Genomic DNA, 20,326 nt, shown 5'->3' on the forward strand with positions numbered 1-20,326 from the left:
ATTATCTCTTATAGTTTCCGAGATATGGACTATCGACATCTAACAATATTGGCTCTGCTTCTAACTTGGGCCAGAATTGTAAAATGGTCTTATGAATTAGCGATTTCGCTCCAATTCACATTCCAAGTAATATTCGGCATGCTAATTACGTTGCCGATTGCCAAATTGCATTATCTCTTATAGTTTCCGAGATATGGACTATCGAAATTTTACACCTTAGAGTCTGTTTCTAACTGGGGTCAAAATTGTAAAATGGTCTTACGAATTAGCGATTTCGTTCCAATTCATATTCCAAGTAATATTCGGCATGCTAATTACGTTGCCGATTGCCAAATTGCATTATCTCTTATAGTTTCCGAGATATGGACTATCGACATCTGACAATATTGGCTCTGCTTCTAACTTGGGCCAGAATTGTAAAATGGTCTTATGAATTAGCGATTTCGTCCCAATTCACATTCCAAGTAATATTCGGCATGCTAATTACGCTGCCGATTGCCAAACTGCATTATCTCTTATAGTTTCCGAGATATGGACAATCGAAATTTTACACCTTAGAGTCTGTTTCTAACTGGGGTCAAAATTGTAAAATGGTCTTACGAATTAGCGATTTCGTTCCAATTCACATTCCAAGTAATATTCGGCATGCTAATTACGTTGCCGATTGCCAAATTGCATTATCTCTTATAGTTTCCGAGATATGGACTATCGACATCTGACAATATTGGCTCTGCTTCTAACTTGGGCCAGAATTGTAAAATGGTCTTATGAATTAGCGATTTCGTTCCAATTCACATTCCAAGTAATATTCGGCATGCTAATTACGCTGCCGATTGCCAAATTGCATTATCTCTCATAGTTTCCGAGATATGGACAATCGAAATTTTACACCTTAGAGTCTGTTTCTAACTGGGGTCAAAATTGTAAAATGGTCTTACGAATTAGCTATTTCGTTCCAATTCACATTCCAAGTGATATTCGGCATGCTAATTACGCTGCCGATTGCCAGATTGCATTATCTCTAATAGTTTCCGAGATATGGACTATCGACATCTAACAAAATTGGCTCTGCTTCTAACTTGGGCCAGAATTGTAAAATGGTCTTACGAATTAACGATTTCGTTCCAATTCACATTCCAACTAATATTCGGCATGCTAATTACGTTGCCGATTGCCAAATTGCATTATCTCTTATAGTTTCCGAGATATGGACAATCGAAATTCTACACCTTAGAGTCTGTTTCTAACTGGGGTCAAAATTGTAAAATGGTATTATGAGTTAGCGATTTCGCTCCAATTCACATTCTAAGTAATATTCGGCATGCTAATTACGCTGCCGATTGCCAAATTGCATTATCTCTTATAGTTTCCGAGATATGGACTATCGACATCTGACAATATTGGCTCTGCTTCTAACTTGGGCTAGAATTGTAAAATGGTCTTATGAATTAGCGATTTCGTTCCAAATCACATTCCAAGTAATATTCGGCATGCTATTTACGCTGCCGATTGCCAAATTGCATTATCTCTTATAGTTTCCGAGATATGGACAATCGAAATTTTACACCTTAGAGTCTGTTTCTAACTGGGGTCAAAATTATCTCTTATAGTTTCCGAGATATGGACTATCGACATCTGAAAATATTGGCTCTGCTTCTAACTTGGGCCAGAATTGTAAAATGGTCTTATGAATTAGCGATTTCGCTCCAATTCACATTCTAAGTAATATTCGGCATGCTAATTACGCTGCCGATTGCCAAATTGCATTATCTCTTATAGTTTCCGAGATATGGACTATCGACATCTGACAATATTGGCTCTGCTTCTAACTTGGGCCAGAATTGTAAATTGGTCTTATGAATTAGCGATTTCGTTCCAATTCACATTCCAAGTAATATTCGGCATGCTAATTACGCTGCCGATTGCCAAATTGCATTATCTCTTATAGTTTCCGAGATATGGACAATCGAAATTTTACACCTTAGAGTCGGTTTCTAACTGGGGTCAAAATTGTAAAATGGTCTTACGAACCAGCGATTTCGTTCCAATTCACATTCCAAGTAATATTCGGCATGCTATTTACGCTGCCGATTGCCAAATTGCATTATCTCTTATAGTTTCCGAGATATGGACTATCGACATCTAACAATATAGGCTCTGCTTCTAACTTGGGCCAGAATTGTAAAATGGTCTTATGAATTAGCGATTTCGTTCCAATTCACATTCCAAGTAATATTCGGCATGGTAATTACGTTGCCGATTGCCAAATTGCATTATCTCTTATAGTTTCCGAGATATGGACAATCGAAATTTTACACCTTAGAGTCTGTTTCTAACTGGGGTCAAAATTGTAAAATGGTCTTACGAATTAGCGATTTCGTTCCAATTCACATTCCAAGTAATATTCGGCATGCTAATTACGTTGCCGATTGCCAAATTGCATTATCTCTTATAGTTTCCGAGATATAGACTATCGACATCTGACAATATTGGCTCTGCTTCTAACTTGGGCCAGAATTGTAAAATGGTCTTATGAATTAGCGATTTCGTTCCAATTCACATTCCAAGTAATATTCGGCATGCTATTTACGCTGCCGATTGCCAAATTGCATTATCTCTTATAGTTTCCGAGATATGGACAATCGAAATTTTACACCTTAGAGTCTGTTTCTAACTGGGGTCAAAATTGTAAAATTGTCTTACGAATTAGCGATTTCGTTCCAATTCATATTCCAAGTAATATTTGGCATGCTATTTACGCTGCCGATTGCCAAATTGCATTATCTCTTATAGTTTCCGAGATATGGACTATCGACATCTAACAATATAGGCTCTGCTTCTAACTTGGGCCAGAATTGTAAAATGGTCTTATGAATTAGCGATTTCGTTCCAATTCACATTCCAAGTAATATTCGGCATGCTAATTACGTTGCCGATTGCCAAATTGCATTATCTCTTATAGTTTCCGAGATATGGACAATCGAAATTTTACACCTTAGAGTCTGTTTCTAACTGGGGTCAAAATTGTGAAATGGTCTTACGAATTAGCGATTTCGTTCCAATTCACATTCCAAGTAATATTCGGCATGCTAATTACGTTGCCGATTGCCAAATTGCATTATCTCTTATAGTTTCCGAGATATGGACTATCGACATCTGACAATATTGGTTCTGCTTCTAACTTGGGCCAGAATTGTAAAATGGTCTTATGAATTAGCAATTTCGTTCCAATTCACATTCCAAGTAATATTCGGCATGCTAATTACGCTGCCGATTGCCAAATTGCATTATCTCTTATAGTTTCCGAGATATGGACAATCGAAATTTTACACCTTAGAGTCTGTTTCTAACTGGGGTCAAAATTGTAAAATGGTCTTACGAATTAGCGATTTCGTTCCAATTCACATTCCAAGTAATATTCGGCATGCTATTTACGCTGCCGATTGCCAAATTGCATTATCTCTTATAGTTTCCGAGATATGGACTATCGACATCTGACAATATTGGCTCTGCTTCTAACTTGGGCCAGAAATGTAAAATGGTCTTATGAATTAGCGATTTCGCTCCAATTCACATTCCAAGTAATATTCGGCATGCTAATTACGTTGCCGATTGCCAAATTGCATTATCTCTTATAGTTTCCGAGATATGGACTATCGACATCTAACAATATTGGCTCTGCTCCTAACTAGGGCCAGAATTGTAAAATGGTCTTATGAATTAGCGATTTCGCTCCAATTCACATTCCAAGTAATATTCGGCATGCTAATTACGCTGCCGATTGCCAAATTGCATTATCTCTTATAGTTTTCGAGATATGGACTATCGACATCTAACAATATTGGCTCTGCTTCTAACTTGGGCCAGAATTGTAAAATGGTCTTATGAATTAGCGATTTCGCTCCAATTCACATTCCGAGTAATATTCGGCATGCTAATTACGTTGCCGATTGCCAAATTGCATTATCTCTTATAGTTTCCGAGATATGGACTATCGAAATTTTACACCTTAGAGTCTGTTTCTAACTGGGGTCAAAATTGTAAAATGGTCTTACGAATTAGCGATTTCGTTCCAATTCACATTCCAAGTAATATTCGGCATGCTAATTACGTTGCCGATTGCCAAATTGCATTATCTCTTATAGTTTCCGAGATATGGACTATCGACATCTGACAATATTGGCTCTGCTTCTAACTTGGGCCAGAATTGTAAAATGGTCTTATGAATTAGCGATTTCGTTCCAATTCACATTCCAAGTAATATTCGGCATGCTAATTACGCTGCCGATTGCCAAACTGCATTATCTCTTATAGTTTCCGAGATATGGACAATCGAAATTTTACACCTTAGAGTCTGTTTCTAACTGGGGTCAAAATTGTAAAATGGTCTTACGAATTAGCGATTTCGTTCCAATTCACATTCCAAGTAATATTCGGCATGCTAATTACGTTGCCGATTGCCAAATTGCATTATCTCTTATAGTTTCCGAGATATGGACTATCGACATCTGACAATATTGGCTCTGCTTCTAACTTGGGCCAGAATTGTAAAATGGTCTTATGAATTAGCGATTTCGTTCCAATTCACATTCCAAGTAATATTCGGCATGCTAATTACGTTGCCGATTGCCAAATTGCATTATCTCTTATAGTTTCCGAGATATGGACTATCGACATCTGACAATATTGGCTCTGCTTCTAACTTGGGCCAGAATTGTAAAATGGTCTTATGAATTAGCGATTTCGTTCCAATTCACATTCCAAGTAATATTCGGCATGCTAATTACGCTGCCGATTGCCAAATTGCATTATCTCTCATAGTTTCCGAGATATGGACTATCGACATCTGACAATATTGGCTCTGCTTCTAACTTGGGCCAGAAATGTAAAATGGTCTTATGAATTAGCGATTTCGCTCCAATTCACATTCCAAGTAATATTCGGCATGCTAATTACGTTGCCGATTGCCAAATTGCATTATCTCTTATAGTTTCCGAGATATGGACTATCGACATCTAACAATATTGGCTCTGCTCCTAACTAGGGCCAGAATTGTAAAATGGTCTTATGAATTAGCGATTTCGCTCCAATTCACATTCCAAGTAATATTCGGCATGCTAATTACGCTGCCGATTGCCAAATTGCATTATCTCTTATAGTTTTCGAGATATGGACTATCGACATCTAACAATATTGGCTCTGCTTCTAACTTGGGCCAGAATTGTAAAATGGTCTTATGAATTAGCGATTTCGCTCCAATTCACATTCCGAGTAATATTCGGCATGCTAATTACGCTGCCGATTGCCAAATTGCACTATCTCTTATAGTTTCCGAGATATGGACTATCGACATCTAACAATATTGGCTCTGCTTCTAACTAGGGCCAGAATTGTAAAATGGTCTTATGAATTAGCGATTTCGCTCCAATTCACACTCCAAGTAATATTCGGCATGCTAATTACGTTGCCGATTGCCAAATTGCATTATCTCTTATAGTTTCCGAGATATGGACTATCGAAATTTTACACCTTAGAGTCTGTTTCTAACTGGGGTCAAAATTGTAAAATCGTCTTACGAATTAGCGATTTCGTTCCAATTCACATTTCAAGTAATATTCGGCATGCTAATTACGTTGCCGATTGCCAAATTGCATTATCTCTTATAGTTTCCGAGATATGGACTATCGACATCTAACAATATTGGCTCTGCTTCTAACTTGGGCCAGAATTGTAAAATGGTCTTATGAATTAGCGATTTCGCTCCAATTCACATTCCAAGTAATATTCGGCATGCTAATTACGTTGCCGATTGCCAAATTGCATTATCTCTTATAGTTTCCGAGATATGGACTATCGAAATTTTACACCTTAGAGTCTGTTTCTAACTGGGGTCAAAATTGTAAAATGGTCTTACGAATTAGCGATTTCGTTCCAATTCATATTCCAAGTAATATTCGGCATGCTAATTACGTTGCCGATTGCCAAATTGCATTATCTCTTATAGTTTCCGAGATATGGACTATCGACATCTGACAATATTGGCTCTGCTTCTAACTTGGGCCAGAATTGTAAAATGGTCTTATGAATTAGCGATTTCGTTCCAATTCACATTCCAAGTAATATTCGGCATGCTAATTACGCTGCCGATTGCCAAACTGCATTATCTCTTATAGTTTCCGAGATATGGACAATCGAAATTTTACACCTTAGAGTCTGTTTCTAACTGGGGTCAAAATTGTAAAATGGTCTTACGAATTAGCGATTTCGTTCCAATTCACATTCCAAGTAATATTCGGCATGCTAATTACGTTGCCGATTGCCAAATTGCATTATCTCTTATAGTTTCCGAGATATGGACTATCGACATCTGACAATATTGGCTCTGCTTCTAACTTGGGCCAGAATTGTAAAATGGTCTTATGAATTAGCGATTTCGTTCCAATTCACATTCCAAGTAATATTCGGCATGCTAATTACGTTGCCGATTGCCAAATTGCATTATCTCTTATAGTTTCCGAGATATGGACTATCGACATCTGACAATATTGGCTCTGCTTCTAACTTGGGCCAGAATTGTAAAATGGTCTTATGAATTAGCGATTTCGTTCCAATTCACATTCCAAGTAATATTCGGCATGCTAATTACGCTGCCGATTGCCAAATTGCATTATCTCTCATAGTTTCCGAGATATGGACAATCGAAATTTTACACCTTAGAGTCTGTTTCTAACTGGGGTCAAAATTGTAAAATGGTCTTACGAATTAGCTATTTCGTTCCAATTCACATTCCAAGTGATATTCGGCATGCTAATTACGTTGCCGATTGCCAAATTGCATTATCTCTTATAGTTTCCGAGATATGGACAATCGAAATTCTACACCTTAGAGTCTGTTTCTAATTGGGGTCAAAATTGTAAAATGGTCTTACGAATTAGCTATTTCGTTCCAATTCATATTCCAAGTAATATTCGGCATGCTAATTACGTTGCCGATTGCCAAATTGCATTATCTCTTATAGTTTCCGGGATATGTATTAACGACATCTAACAAAATTGGCTCTGCTTCTAACTTGGGCCAGAATTGTAAAATGGTCTTACGAATTAACGATTTCGTTCCAATTCACATTCCAACTAATATTCGGCATGCTAATTACGTTGCCGATTGCCAAATTGCATTATCTCTTATAGTTTCCGAGATATGGACAATCGAAATTCTACACCTTAGAGTCTGTTTCTAACTGGGGTCAAAATTGTAAAATGGTATTATGAGTTAGCGATTTCGCTCCAATTCACATTCTAAGTAATATTCGGCATGCTAATTACGCTGCCGATTGCCAAATTGCATTATCTCTTATAGTTTCCGAGATATGGACTATCGACATCTGACAATATTGGCTCTGCTTCTAACTTGGGCTAGAATTGTAAAATGGTCTTATGAATTAGCGATTTCGTTCCAAATCACATTCCAAGTAATATTCGGCATGCTATTTACGCTGCCGATTGCCAAATTGCATTATCTCTTATAGTTTCCGAGATATGGACAATCGAAATTTTACACCTTAGAGTCTGTTTCTAACTGGGGTCAAAATTATCTCTTATAGTTTCCGAGATATGGACTATCGACATCTGAAAATATTGGCTCTGCTTCTAACTTGGGCCAGAATTGTAAAATGGTCTTATGAATTAGCGATTTCGCTCCAATTCACATTCTAAGTAATATTCGGCATGCTAATTACGCTGCCGATTGCCAAATTGCATTATCTCTTATAGTTTCCGAGATATGGACTATCGACATCTGACAATATTGGCTCTGCTTCTAACTTGGGCCAGAATTGTAAATTGGTCTTATGAATTAGCGATTTCGTTCCAATTCACATTCCAAGTAATATTCGGCATGCTAATTACGCTGCCGATTGCCAAATTGCATTATCTCTTATAGTTTCCGAGATATGGACAATCGAAATTTTACACCTTAGAGTCGGTTTCTAACTGGGGTCAAAATTGTAAAATGGTCTTACGAACCAGCGATTTCGTTCCAATTCACATTCCAAGTAATATTCGGCATGCTATTTACGCTGCCGATTGCCAAATTGCATTATCTCTTATAGTTTCCGAGATATGGACTATCGACATCTAACAATATAGGCTCTGCTTCTAACTTGGGCCAGAATTGTAAAATGGTCTTATGAATTAGCGATTTCGTTCCAATTCACATTCCAAGTAATATTCGGCATGGTAATTACGTTGCCGATTGCCAAATTGCATTATCTCTTATAGTTTCCGAGATATGGACAATCGAAATTTTACACCTTAGAGTCTGTTTCTAACTGGGGTCAAAATTGTAAAATGGTCTTACGAATTAGCGATTTCGTTCCAATTCACATTCCAAGTAATATTCGGCATGCTAATTACGTTGCCGATTGCCAAATTGCATTATCTCTTATAGTTTCCGAGATATAGACTATCGACATCTGACAATATTGGCTCTGCTTCTAACTTGGGCCAGAATTGTAAAATGGTCTTATGAATTAGCGATTTCGTTCCAATTCACATTCCAAGTAATATTCGGCATGCTATTTACGCTGCCGATTGCCAAATTGCATTATCTCTTATAGTTTCCGAGATATGGACAATCGAAATTTTACACCTTAGAGTCTGTTTCTAACTGGGGTCAAAATTGTAAAATTGTCTTACGAATTAGCGATTTCGTTCCAATTCATATTCCAAGTAATATTTGGCATGCTATTTACGCTGCCGATTGCCAAATTGCATTATCTCTTATAGTTTCCGAGATATGGACTATCGACATCTAACAATATAGGCTCTGCTTCTAACTTGGGCCAGAATTGTAAAATGGTCTTATGAATTAGCGATTTCGTTCCAATTCACATTCCAAGTAATATTCGGCATGCTAATTACGTTGCCGATTGCCAAATTGCATTATCTCTTATAGTTTCCGAGATATGGACAATCGAAATTTTACACCTTAGAGTCTGTTTCTAACTGGGGTCAAAATTGTGAAATGGTCTTACGAATTAGCGATTTCGTTCCAATTCACATTCCAAGTAATATTCGGCATGCTAATTACGTTGCCGATTGCCAAATTGCATTATCTCTTATAGTTTCCGAGATATGGACTATCGACATCTGACAATATTGGCTCTGCTTCTAACTTGGGCCAGAATTGTAAAATGGTCTTATGAATTAGCAATTTCGTTCCAATTCACATTCCAAGTAATATTCGGCATGCTAATTACGCTGCCGATTGCCAAATTGCATTATCTCTTATAGTTTCCGAGATATGGACAATCGAAATTTTACACCTTAGAGTCTGTTTCTAACTGGGGTCAAAATTGTAAAATGGTCTTACGAATTAGCGATTTCGTTCCAATTCACATTCCAAGTAATATTCGGCATGCTATTTACGCTGCCGATTGCCAAATTGCATTATCTCTTATAGTTTCCGAGATATGGACTATCGACATCTAACAATATAGGCTCTGCTTCTAACTTGGGCCAGAATTGTAAAATGGTCTTACGAATTAGCGATTTCGTTCCAATTCACATTCCAAGTAATATTCGACATGCTATTTACGCTGCCGATTGCCAAATTGCATTATCTCTTATAGTTTCCGAGATATGGACTATCGACATCTGACAATATTGGCTCTGCTTCTAACTTGGGCCAGAATTGTAAAATGGTCTTATGAATTAGCGATTTCGCTCCAATTCACATTCCAAGTAATATTCGGCATGCTAATTACGTTGCCGATTGCCAAATTGCATTATCTCTTATAGTTTCCGAGATATGGACTATCGACATCTAACAATATTGGCTCTGCTTCTAACTAGGGCCAGAATTGTAAAATGGTCTTATGAATTAGCGATTTCGCTCCAATTCACATTCCAAGTAATATTCGGCATGCTAATTACGTTGCCGATTGCCAAATTGCATTATCTCTTATAGTTTCCGAGATATGGACTATTGAAATTTTACACCTTAGAGTCTGTTTCTAACTGGGGTCAAAATTGTAAAATGGTCTTACGAATTAGCGATTTCGTTCCAATTCACATTCCAAGTAATATTCGGCATGCTAATTACGCTGCCGATTGCCAAATTGCATTATCTCTTATAGTTTCCGAGATATGGACTATCGACATCTAACAATATTGGCTCTGCTTCTAACTTGGGCCAGAATTGTAAAATGGTCTTATGAATTAGCGATTTCGCTCCAATTCACATTCCAAGTAATATTCGGCATGCTAATTACGCTGCCGATTGCCAAATTGCATTATCTCTTATAGTTTCCGAGATATGGACTATCGACATCTAACAATATTGGCTCTGCTTCTAACTTGAGCCAGAATTGTAAAATGGTCTTATGAGTTAGCGATTTCGCTTCAATTCACATTCTAAGTAATATTCGGCATGCTAATTACGTTGCCGATTGCCAAATTGCATTATCTCTTATAGTTTCCGAGATATGGACAATCGAAATTTTACACCTTAGAGTCTGTTTCTAACTGGGGTCAAAATTGTAAAATGGTCTTACGAATTAGCGATTTCGTTCCAATTCACATTCCAAGTAATACTCGGCATGCTAATTACGTTGCCGATTGCCAAATTGCATTATCTCTTATAGTTTCCGAGAGATGGACTATCGACATCTGAAAATATTGGCTCTGCTTCTAACTTGGGCCAGAATTGTAAAATGGTCTTACGAATTAACGATTTCGTTCCAATTCACATTCCAAGTAATATTCGGCATGCTAATTACGTTGCCGATTGCCAAATTGCATTATCTCTTATAGTTTCCGAGATATGGACTATCGACATCTGACAATATTGGCTCTGCTTCTAACTTGGGCTAGAAATGTAAAATGGTCTTATGAATTAGCGATTTCGCTCCAATTCACATTCCAAGTAATATTCGGCATGCTAATTACGTTGCCGATTGCCAAATTGCATTATCTGTTATAGTTTCCGAGATATGGACTATCGACATCTAACAATATTGGCTCTGCTTCTAACTGGGGTCAATATTGTAAAATGGTCTTACGAATTAGCGATTTCGTTCCAATTCACATTCCAAGTAATATTCGGCATGCTAATTACGTTGCCGATTGCCAAATTGCATTATCTCTTATAGTTTCCGAGATATGGACTATCGACATCTTACAATATTGGCTCTGCTTCTAACTTGGGCCAGAATTGTAAAATGGTCTTACGAATTAGCGATTTCGCTCCAATTCACATTCCAAGTAATATTCGGCATGCTAATTGCGTTGCAGATTGCCAAATTGCATTATCTCTTATAGTTTCCGAGATATGGACTATCGAAATTTTACACCTTAGAGTCTGTTTCTAACTGGGGCCAGAATTGTAAAATGGTCTTATGAATTAGCGATTTCGTTCCAATTCACATTCCAAGTAATATTCGGCATGCTAATTACGTTGCCGATTGCCAAATTGGATTATCTCTTATAGTTTCCGAGATATGGACTATCGATATCTGACAATATTGGCTCTGCTTCTAACTTGGGCCAGAAATGTAAAATGGTCTTATGAAATAGCGATTTCGCTCCAATTCACATTCCAAGTAATATTCGGCATGCTAATTACGTTGCCGATTGCCAAATTGCATTATCTCTTATAGTTTCCGAGATATGGACTATCGACATCTAACAATATTGGCTCTGCTTCTAACTAGGGCCAGAATTGTAAAATTGTCTTATGAATTAGCGATTTCGCTCCAATTCACATTCCAAGTTATATTCGGCATGCTAATTACGCTGCCGATTGCCAAATTGCACTCTCTCTTATAGTTTCCGAGATATGGACTATCGACATCTAACAATATTGGCTCTGCTTCTAACTAGGGCCCGAATTGTAAAATGGTCTTATGAATTAGCGATTTCGCTCCAATTCACATTCTAAGTAATATTCGGCATGCTAATTACGTTGCCGATTGCCAAATTGCATTATCTCTTATAGTTTCCGAGATATGGACTATCGAAATTTTACACCTTAGAGTCTGTTTCTAACTGGGGTCAAAATTGTAAAATGGTCTTACGAATTAGCGATTTCGTTCCAATTCACATTCCAAGTAATATTCGGCATGCTAATTACGTTGCCGATTGCCAAATTGCATTATCTCTTATAGTTTCCGAGATATGGACTATCGACATCTAACAATATTGGCTCTGCATCTAACTTGGGCCAGAATTGTAAAATGGTCTTATGAATTAGCGATTTCGCTCCAATTCACATTCCAAGTAATATTCGGCATGCTAATTACGTTGCCGATTGCCAAATTGCATTATCTCTTATAGTTTCCGAGATATGGACAATCGAAATTTTACACCTTAGAGTCTGTTTCTAACTGGGGTCAAAATTGCAAAATGGTCTTACGAATTAGCGATTTCGTTCCAATTCACATTCCAAGTAATATTCCGCATGCTAATTACGTTGCCGATTTCAAATTGCATTATCTCTTATAGTTTCCGAGATATGGACTATCGACATCTGACAATATTGGCTCTGCTTCTAACTTGGGCCAGAATTGTAAAATGGTCTTATGAATTAGCGATTTCGCTCCAATTCACATTCCAAGTAATATTCGGCATGCTAATTACGCTGCCGATTGCCAAACTGCATTATCTCTTATAGTTTCCGAGATATGGACAATCGAAATTTTACACCTTAGAGTCTGTTTCTAACTGGGGTCAAAATTGTAAAATGGTCTTACGAATTAGCGATTTCGTTCCAATTCACATTCCAAGTAATATTCGGCATGCTAATTACGTTGCCGATTGCCAAATTGCATTATCTCTTATAGTTTCCGAGATATGGACTATCGACATCTGACAATATTGGCTCTGCTTCTAACTTGGGCCAGAATTGTAAAATGGTCTTATGAATTAGCGATTTCGTTCCAATTCACATTCCAAGTAATATTCGGCATTCTAATTACGCTGCCGATTGCCAAATTGCATTATCTCTCATAGTTTCCGAGATATGGACAATCGAAATTTTACACCTTAGAGTCTGTTTCTAACTGGGGTCAAAATTGTAAAATGGTCTTACGAATTAGCGATTTCGTTCCAATTCACATTCCAAGTAATATTCGGCATGCTAATTACGCTGCCGATTGCCAGATTGCATTATCTCTAATAGTTTCCGAGATATGGACTATCGACATCTAACAAAATTGGCTCTGCTTCTAACTTGGGCCAGAATTGTAAAATGGTCTTACGAATTAACGATTTCGTTCCAATTCACATTCCAACTAATATTCGGCATGCTAATTACGTTGCCGATTGCCAAATTGCATTATCTCTTATAGTTTCCGAGATATGGACAATCGAAATTCTACACCTTAGAGTCAGTTTCTAACTGGGGTCAAAATTGTAAAATGGTCTTACGAATTAGCGATTTCGTTCCAATTCACATTCCAAGTAATATTCGGCATGCTAATTACGTTGCCGATTGCCAAATTGCATTATCTCTTATAGTTTCCGAGATATGGACTATCGACATCTGACAATATTGGCTCTGCTTCTAACTTGGGCCAGAATTGTAAAATGGTCTTATGAATTAGCGATTTCGTTCCAATTCACATTCCAAGTAATATTCGGCATGCTAATTACGCTGCCGATTGCCAAATTGCATTATCTCTTATAGTTTCCGAGATATGGACAATCGAAATTTTACACCTTAGAGTCTGTTTCTAACTGGGGTCAAAATTGTAAAATGGTCTTACGAATTAGCGATTTCGTTCCAATTCACATTCCAAGTAATATTCGGCATGCTATTTACGCTGCCGATTGCCAAATTGCATTATCTCTTATAGTTTCCGAGATATGGACTATCGACATCTAACAATATAGGCTCTGCTTCTAACTTGGGCCAGAATTGTAAAATGGTCTTACGAATTAGCGATTTCGTTCCAATTCACATTTCAAGTAATATTCGGCATGCTAATTACGTTGCCGATTGCCAAATTGCATTATCTCTTATAGTTTCCGAGATATGGACTATCGACATCCGACAATATTGGCTCTGCTTCTAACTTGGGCCAGAATTGTAAAATGGTCTTATGAATTAGCGATTTCGCTCCAATTCACATTCCAAGTAATATTCGGCATGCTAATTACGTTGCCGATTGCCAAATTGCATTATCTCTTATAGTTTCCGAGATATGGACTATCGACATCTAACAATATTGGCTCTGCTTCTAACTAGGGCCAGAATTGTAAAATGGTCTTATGAATTAGCGATTTCGCTCCAATTCACATTCCAAGTAATATTCGGCATGCTAATTACGTTGTCGATTGCCAAATTGCATTATCTCTTATAGTTTAAGAGATATGGACTATCGACATCTAACAATATTGGCTCTGCTTCTAACTTGGGCCAGAATTGTAAAATGGTCTTATGAATTAGCGATTTCGCTCCAATTCACTTTCCAAGTAATATTCGGCATGCTAATTACGCTGCCGATTGCCAAATTGCATTATCTATTATAATTTCCGAGATATGGACTATCGACATCTAACAATATTGGCTCTGCTTCTAACTTGGGCCAGAATTGTAAAATGGTCTTATGAGTTAGCGATTTCGCTCCAATTCACATTCTAAGTAATATTCGGCATGCTAATTACGTTGCCGATTGCCAAATTGCATTATCTCTTATAGTTTCCTAGATATGGACAATCGAAATTTTACACCTTAGAGTCTGTTTCTAACTGGGGTCAAAATTGTAAAATGGTCTTACGAATTAGCGATTTCGTTCCAATTCACATTCCAAGTAATATTCGGCATGCTAATTACGCTGCCGATTGCCAGATTGCATTATCTCTAATAGTTTCCGAGATATGGACTATCGACATCTAACAAAATTGGCTCTGCTTCTAACTTGGGCCAGAATTGTAAAATGGTCTTACGAATTAACGATTTCGTTCCAATTCACATTCCAACTAATATTCGGCATGCTAATTACGTTGCCGATTGCCAAATTGCATTATCTCTTATAGTTTCCGAGATATGGACAATCGAAATTCTACACCTTAGGGTCTGTTTCTAACTGGGGTCAAAATTGTAAAATGGTCTTACGAATTAGCGATTTCGTTCCAATTCACATTCCAAGTAATATTCGGCATGCTAATTACGTTGCCGATTGCCAAATTGCATTATCTCTTATAGTTTCCGAGATATGGACTATCGACATCTGACAATATTGGCTCTGCTTCTAACTTGGGCCAGAATTGTAAAATGGTCTTATGAATAGCGATTTCGTTCCAATTCACATTCCAAGTAATATTCGGCATGCTAATTACGCTGCCGATTGCCAAATTGCATTACCTCTTATAGTTTCCGAGATATGGACAATCGAAATTTTACACCCTAGAGTCTGTTTCTAACTGGGGTCAAAATTGTAAAATGGTCTTACGAACCAGCGATTTCGTTCCAATTCACATTCCAAGTAATATTCGGCATCCTAATTACGTTGCCGATTGCCAAATTGCATTATCTCTTATAGTTTCCGAGATATGGACTATCGACATCTGACAATATTGGCTCTGCTTCTAACTTGGGCCAGAATTGTAAAATGGTCTTATGAATTAGCGATTTCGTTCCAATTCACATTCCAAGTAATATTCGGCATGCTAATTACGTTGCCGATTGCCAAATTGCATTATCTCTTATAGTTTCCGAGATATGGACTATCGACATCTGACAATATTGGCTCTGCTTCTAACTTGGGCCAGAATTGTAAAATGGTCTTATGAATTAGCGATTTCGTTCCAATTCACATTCCAAGTAATATTCGGCATGCTAATTACGCTGCCGATTGCCAAATTGCATTATCTCTCATAGTTTCCGAGATATGGACAATCGAAATTTTACACCTTAGAGTCTGTTTCTAACTGGGGTCAAAATTGTAAAATGGTCTTACGAATTAGCTATTTCGTTCCAATTCACATTCCAAGTGATATTCGGCATGCTAATTACGTTGCCGATTGCCAAATTGCATTATCTCTTATAGTTTCCGAGATATGGACAATCGAAATTCTACACCTTAGAGTCTGTTTCTAATTGGGGTCAAAATTGTAAAATGGTCTTACGAATTAGCTATTTCGTTCCAATTCATATTCCAAGTAATATTCGGCATGCTAATTACGTTGCCGATTGCCAAATTGCATTATCTCTTATAGTTTCCGGGATATGTATTAACGACATCTAACAAAATTGGCTCTGCTTCTAACTTGGGCCAGAATTGTAAAATGGTCTTACGAATTAACGATTTCGTTCCAATTCACATTCCAACTAATATTCGGCATGCTAATTACGTTGCCGATTGCCAAATTGCATTATCTCTTATAGTTTCCGAGATATGGACAATCGAAATTCTACACCTTAGAGTCTGTTTCTAACTGGGGTCAAAATTGTAAAATGGTATTATGAGTTAGCGATTTCGCTCCAATTCACATTCTAAGTAATATTCGGCATGCTAATTACGCTGCCGATTGCCAAATTGCATTATCTCTTATAGTTTCCGAGATATGGACTATCGACATCTGACAATATTGGCTCTGCTTCTAACTTGGGCTAGAATTGTAAAATGGTCTTATGAATTAGCGATTTCGTTCCAAATCACATTCCAAGTAATATTCGGCATGCTATTTACGCTGCCGATTGCCAAATTGCATTATCTCTTATAGTTTCCGAGATATGGACAATCGAAATTTTACACCTTAGAGTCTGTTTCTAACTGGGGTCAAAATTATCTCTTATAGTTTCCGAGATATGGACTATCGACATCTGAAAATATTGGCTCTGCTTCTAACTTGGGCCAGAATTGTAAAATGGTCTTATGAATTAGCGATTTCGCTCCAATTCACATTCTAAGTAATATTCGGCATGCTAATTACGCTGCCGATTGCCAAATTGCATTATCTCTTATAGTTTCCGAGATATGGACTATCGACATCTGACAATATTGGCTCTGCTTCTAACTTGGGCCAGAATTGTAAATTGGTCTTATGAATTAGCGATTTCGTTCCAATTCACATTCCAAGTAATATTCGGCATGCTAATTACGCTGCCGATTGCCAAATTGCATTATCTCTTATAGTTTCCGAGATATGGACAATCGAAATTTTACACCTTAGAGTCGGTTTCTAACTGGGGTCAAAATTGTAAAATGGTCTTACGAACCAGCGATTTCGTTCCAATTCACATTCCAAGTAATATTCGGCATGCTATTTACGCTGCCGATTGCCAAATTGCATTATCTCTTATAGTTTCCGAGATATGGACTATCGACATCTAACAATATAGGCTCTGCTTCTAACTTGGGCCAGAATTGTAAAATGGTCTTATGAATTAGCGATTTCGTTCCAATTCACATTCCAAGTAATATTCGGCATGGTAATTACGTTGCCGATTGCCAAATTGCATTATCTCTTATAGTTTCCGAGATATGGACAATCGAAATTTTACACCTTAGAGTCTGTTTCTAACTGGGGTCAAAATTGTAAAATGGTCTTACGAATTAGCGATTTCGTTCCAATTCACATTCCAAGTAATATTCGGCATGCTAATTACGTTGCCGATTGCCAAATTGCATTATCTCTTATAGTTTCCGAGATATAGACTATCGACATCTGACAATATTGGCTCTGCTTCTAACTTGGGCCAGAATTGTAAAATGGTCTTATGAATTAGCGATTTCGTTCCAATTCACATTCCAAGTAATATTCGGCATGCTATTTACGCTGCCGATTGCCAAATTGCATTATCTCTTATAGTTTCCGAGATATGGACAATCGAAATTTTACACCTTAGAGTCTGTTTCTAACTGGGGTCAAAATTGTAAAATTGTCTTACGAATTAGCGATTTCGTTCCAATTCATATTCCAAGTAATATTTGGCATGCTATTTACGCTGCCGATTGCCAAATTGCATTATCTCTTATAGTTTCCGAGATATGGACTATCGACATCTAACAATATAGGCTCTGCTTCTAACTTGGGCCAGAATTGTAAAATGGTCTTATGAATTAGCGATTTCGTTCCAATTCACATTCCAAGTAATATTCGGCATGCTAATTACGTTGCCGATTGCCAAATTGCATTATCTCTTATAGTTTCCGAGATATGGACAATCGAAATTTTACACCTTAGAGTCTGTTTCTAACTGGGGTCAAAATTGTGAAATGGTCTTACGAATTAGCGATTTCGTTCCAATTCACATTCCAAGTAATATTCGGCATGCTAATTACGTTGCCGATTGCCAAATTGCATTATCTCTTATAGTTTCCGAGATATGGACTATCGACATCTGACAATATTGGCTCTGCTTCTAACTTGGGCCAGAATTGTAAAATGGTCTTATGAATTAGCAATTTCGTTCCAATTCACATTCCAAGTAATATTCGGCATGCTAATTACGCTGCCGATTGCCAAATTGCATTATCTCTTATAGTTTCCGAGATATGGACAATCGAAATTTTACACCTTAGAGTCTGTTTCTAACTGGGGTCAAAATTGTAAAATGGTCTTACGAATTAGCGATTTCGTTCCAATTCACATTCCAAGTAATATTCGGCATGCTATTTACGCTGCCGATTGCCAAATTGCATTATCTCTTATAGTTTCCGAGATATGGACTATCGACATCTAACAATATAGGCTCTGCTTCTAACTTGGGCCAGAATTGTAAAATGGTCTTACGAATTAGCGATTTCGTTCCAATTCACATTCCAAGTAATATTCGACATGCTATTTACGCTGCCGATTGCCAAATTGCATTATCTCTTATAGTTTCCGAGATATGGACTATCGACATCTGACAATATTGGCTCTGCTTCTAACTTGGGCCAGAATTGTAAAATGGTCTTATGAATTAGCGATTTCGCTCCAATTCACATTCCAAGTAATATTCGGCATGCTAATTACGTTGCCGATTGCCAAATTGCATTATCTCTTATAGTTTCCGAGATATGGACTATCGACATCTAACAATATTGGCTCTGCTTCTAACTAGGGCCAGAATTGTAAAATGGTCTTATGAATTAGCGATTTCGCTCCAATTCACATTCCAAGTAATATTCGGCATGCTAATTACGTTGCCGATTGCCAAATTGCATTATCTCTTATAGTTTCCGAGATATGGACTATTGAAATTTTACACCTTAGAGTCTGTTTCTAACTGGGGTCAAAATTGTAAAATGGTCTTACGAATTAGCGATTTCGTTCCAATTCACATTCCAAGTAATATTCGGCATGCTAATTACGCTGCCGATTGCCAAATTGCATTATCTCTTATAGTTTCCGAGATATGGACTATCGACATCTAACAATATTGGCTCTGCTTCTAACTTGGGCCAGAATTGTAAAATGGTCTTATGAATTAGCGATTTCGCTCCAATTCACATTCCAAGTAATATTCGGCATGCTAATTACGCTGCCGATTGCCAAATTGCATTATCTCTTATAGTTTCCGAGATATGGACTATCGACATCTAACAATATTGGCTCTGCTTCTAACTTGAGCCAGAATTGTAAAATGGTCTTATGAGTTAGCGATTTCGCTTCAATTCACATTCTAAGTAATATTCGGCATGCTAATTACGTTGCCGATTGCCAAATTGCATTATCTCTTATAGTTTCCGAGATATGGACAATCGAAATTTTACACCTTAGAGTCTGTTTCTAACTGGGGTCAAAATTGTAAAATGGTCTTACGAATTAGCGATTTCGTTCCAATTCACATTCCAAGTAATACTCGGCATGCTAATTACGTTGCCGATTGCCAAATTGCATTATCTCTTATAGTTTCCGAGAGATGGACTATCGACATCTGAAAATATTGGCTCTGCTTCTAACTTGGGCCAGAATTGTAAAATGGTCTTACGAATTAACGATTTCGTTCCAATTCACATTCCAAGTAATATTCGGCATGCTAATTACGTTGCCGATTGCCAAATTGCATTATCTCTTATAGTTTCCGAGATATGGACTATCGACATCTGACAATATTGGCTCTGCTTCTAACTTGGGCTAGAAATGTAAAATGGTCTTATGAATTAGCGATTTCGCTCCAATTCACATTCCAAGTAATATTCGGCATGCTAATTACGTTGCCGATTGCCAAATTGCATTATCTGTTATAGTTTCCGAGATATGGACTATCGACATCTAACAATATTGGCTCTGCTTCTAACTGGGGTCAATATTGTAAAATGGTCTTACGAATTAGCGATTTCGTTCCAATTCACATTCCAAGTAATATTCGGCATGCTAATTACGTTGCCGATTGC

Source organism: Rhynchophorus ferrugineus, unplaced genomic scaffold (assembly GCF_030347505.1).
Source record: "Rhynchophorus ferrugineus isolate W39M unplaced genomic scaffold, kcgeb_rfMv2 rfM3, whole genome shotgun sequence".
Classification (NCBI taxonomy): Eukaryota; Metazoa; Arthropoda; class Insecta; order Coleoptera; family Curculionidae; genus Rhynchophorus; species Rhynchophorus ferrugineus.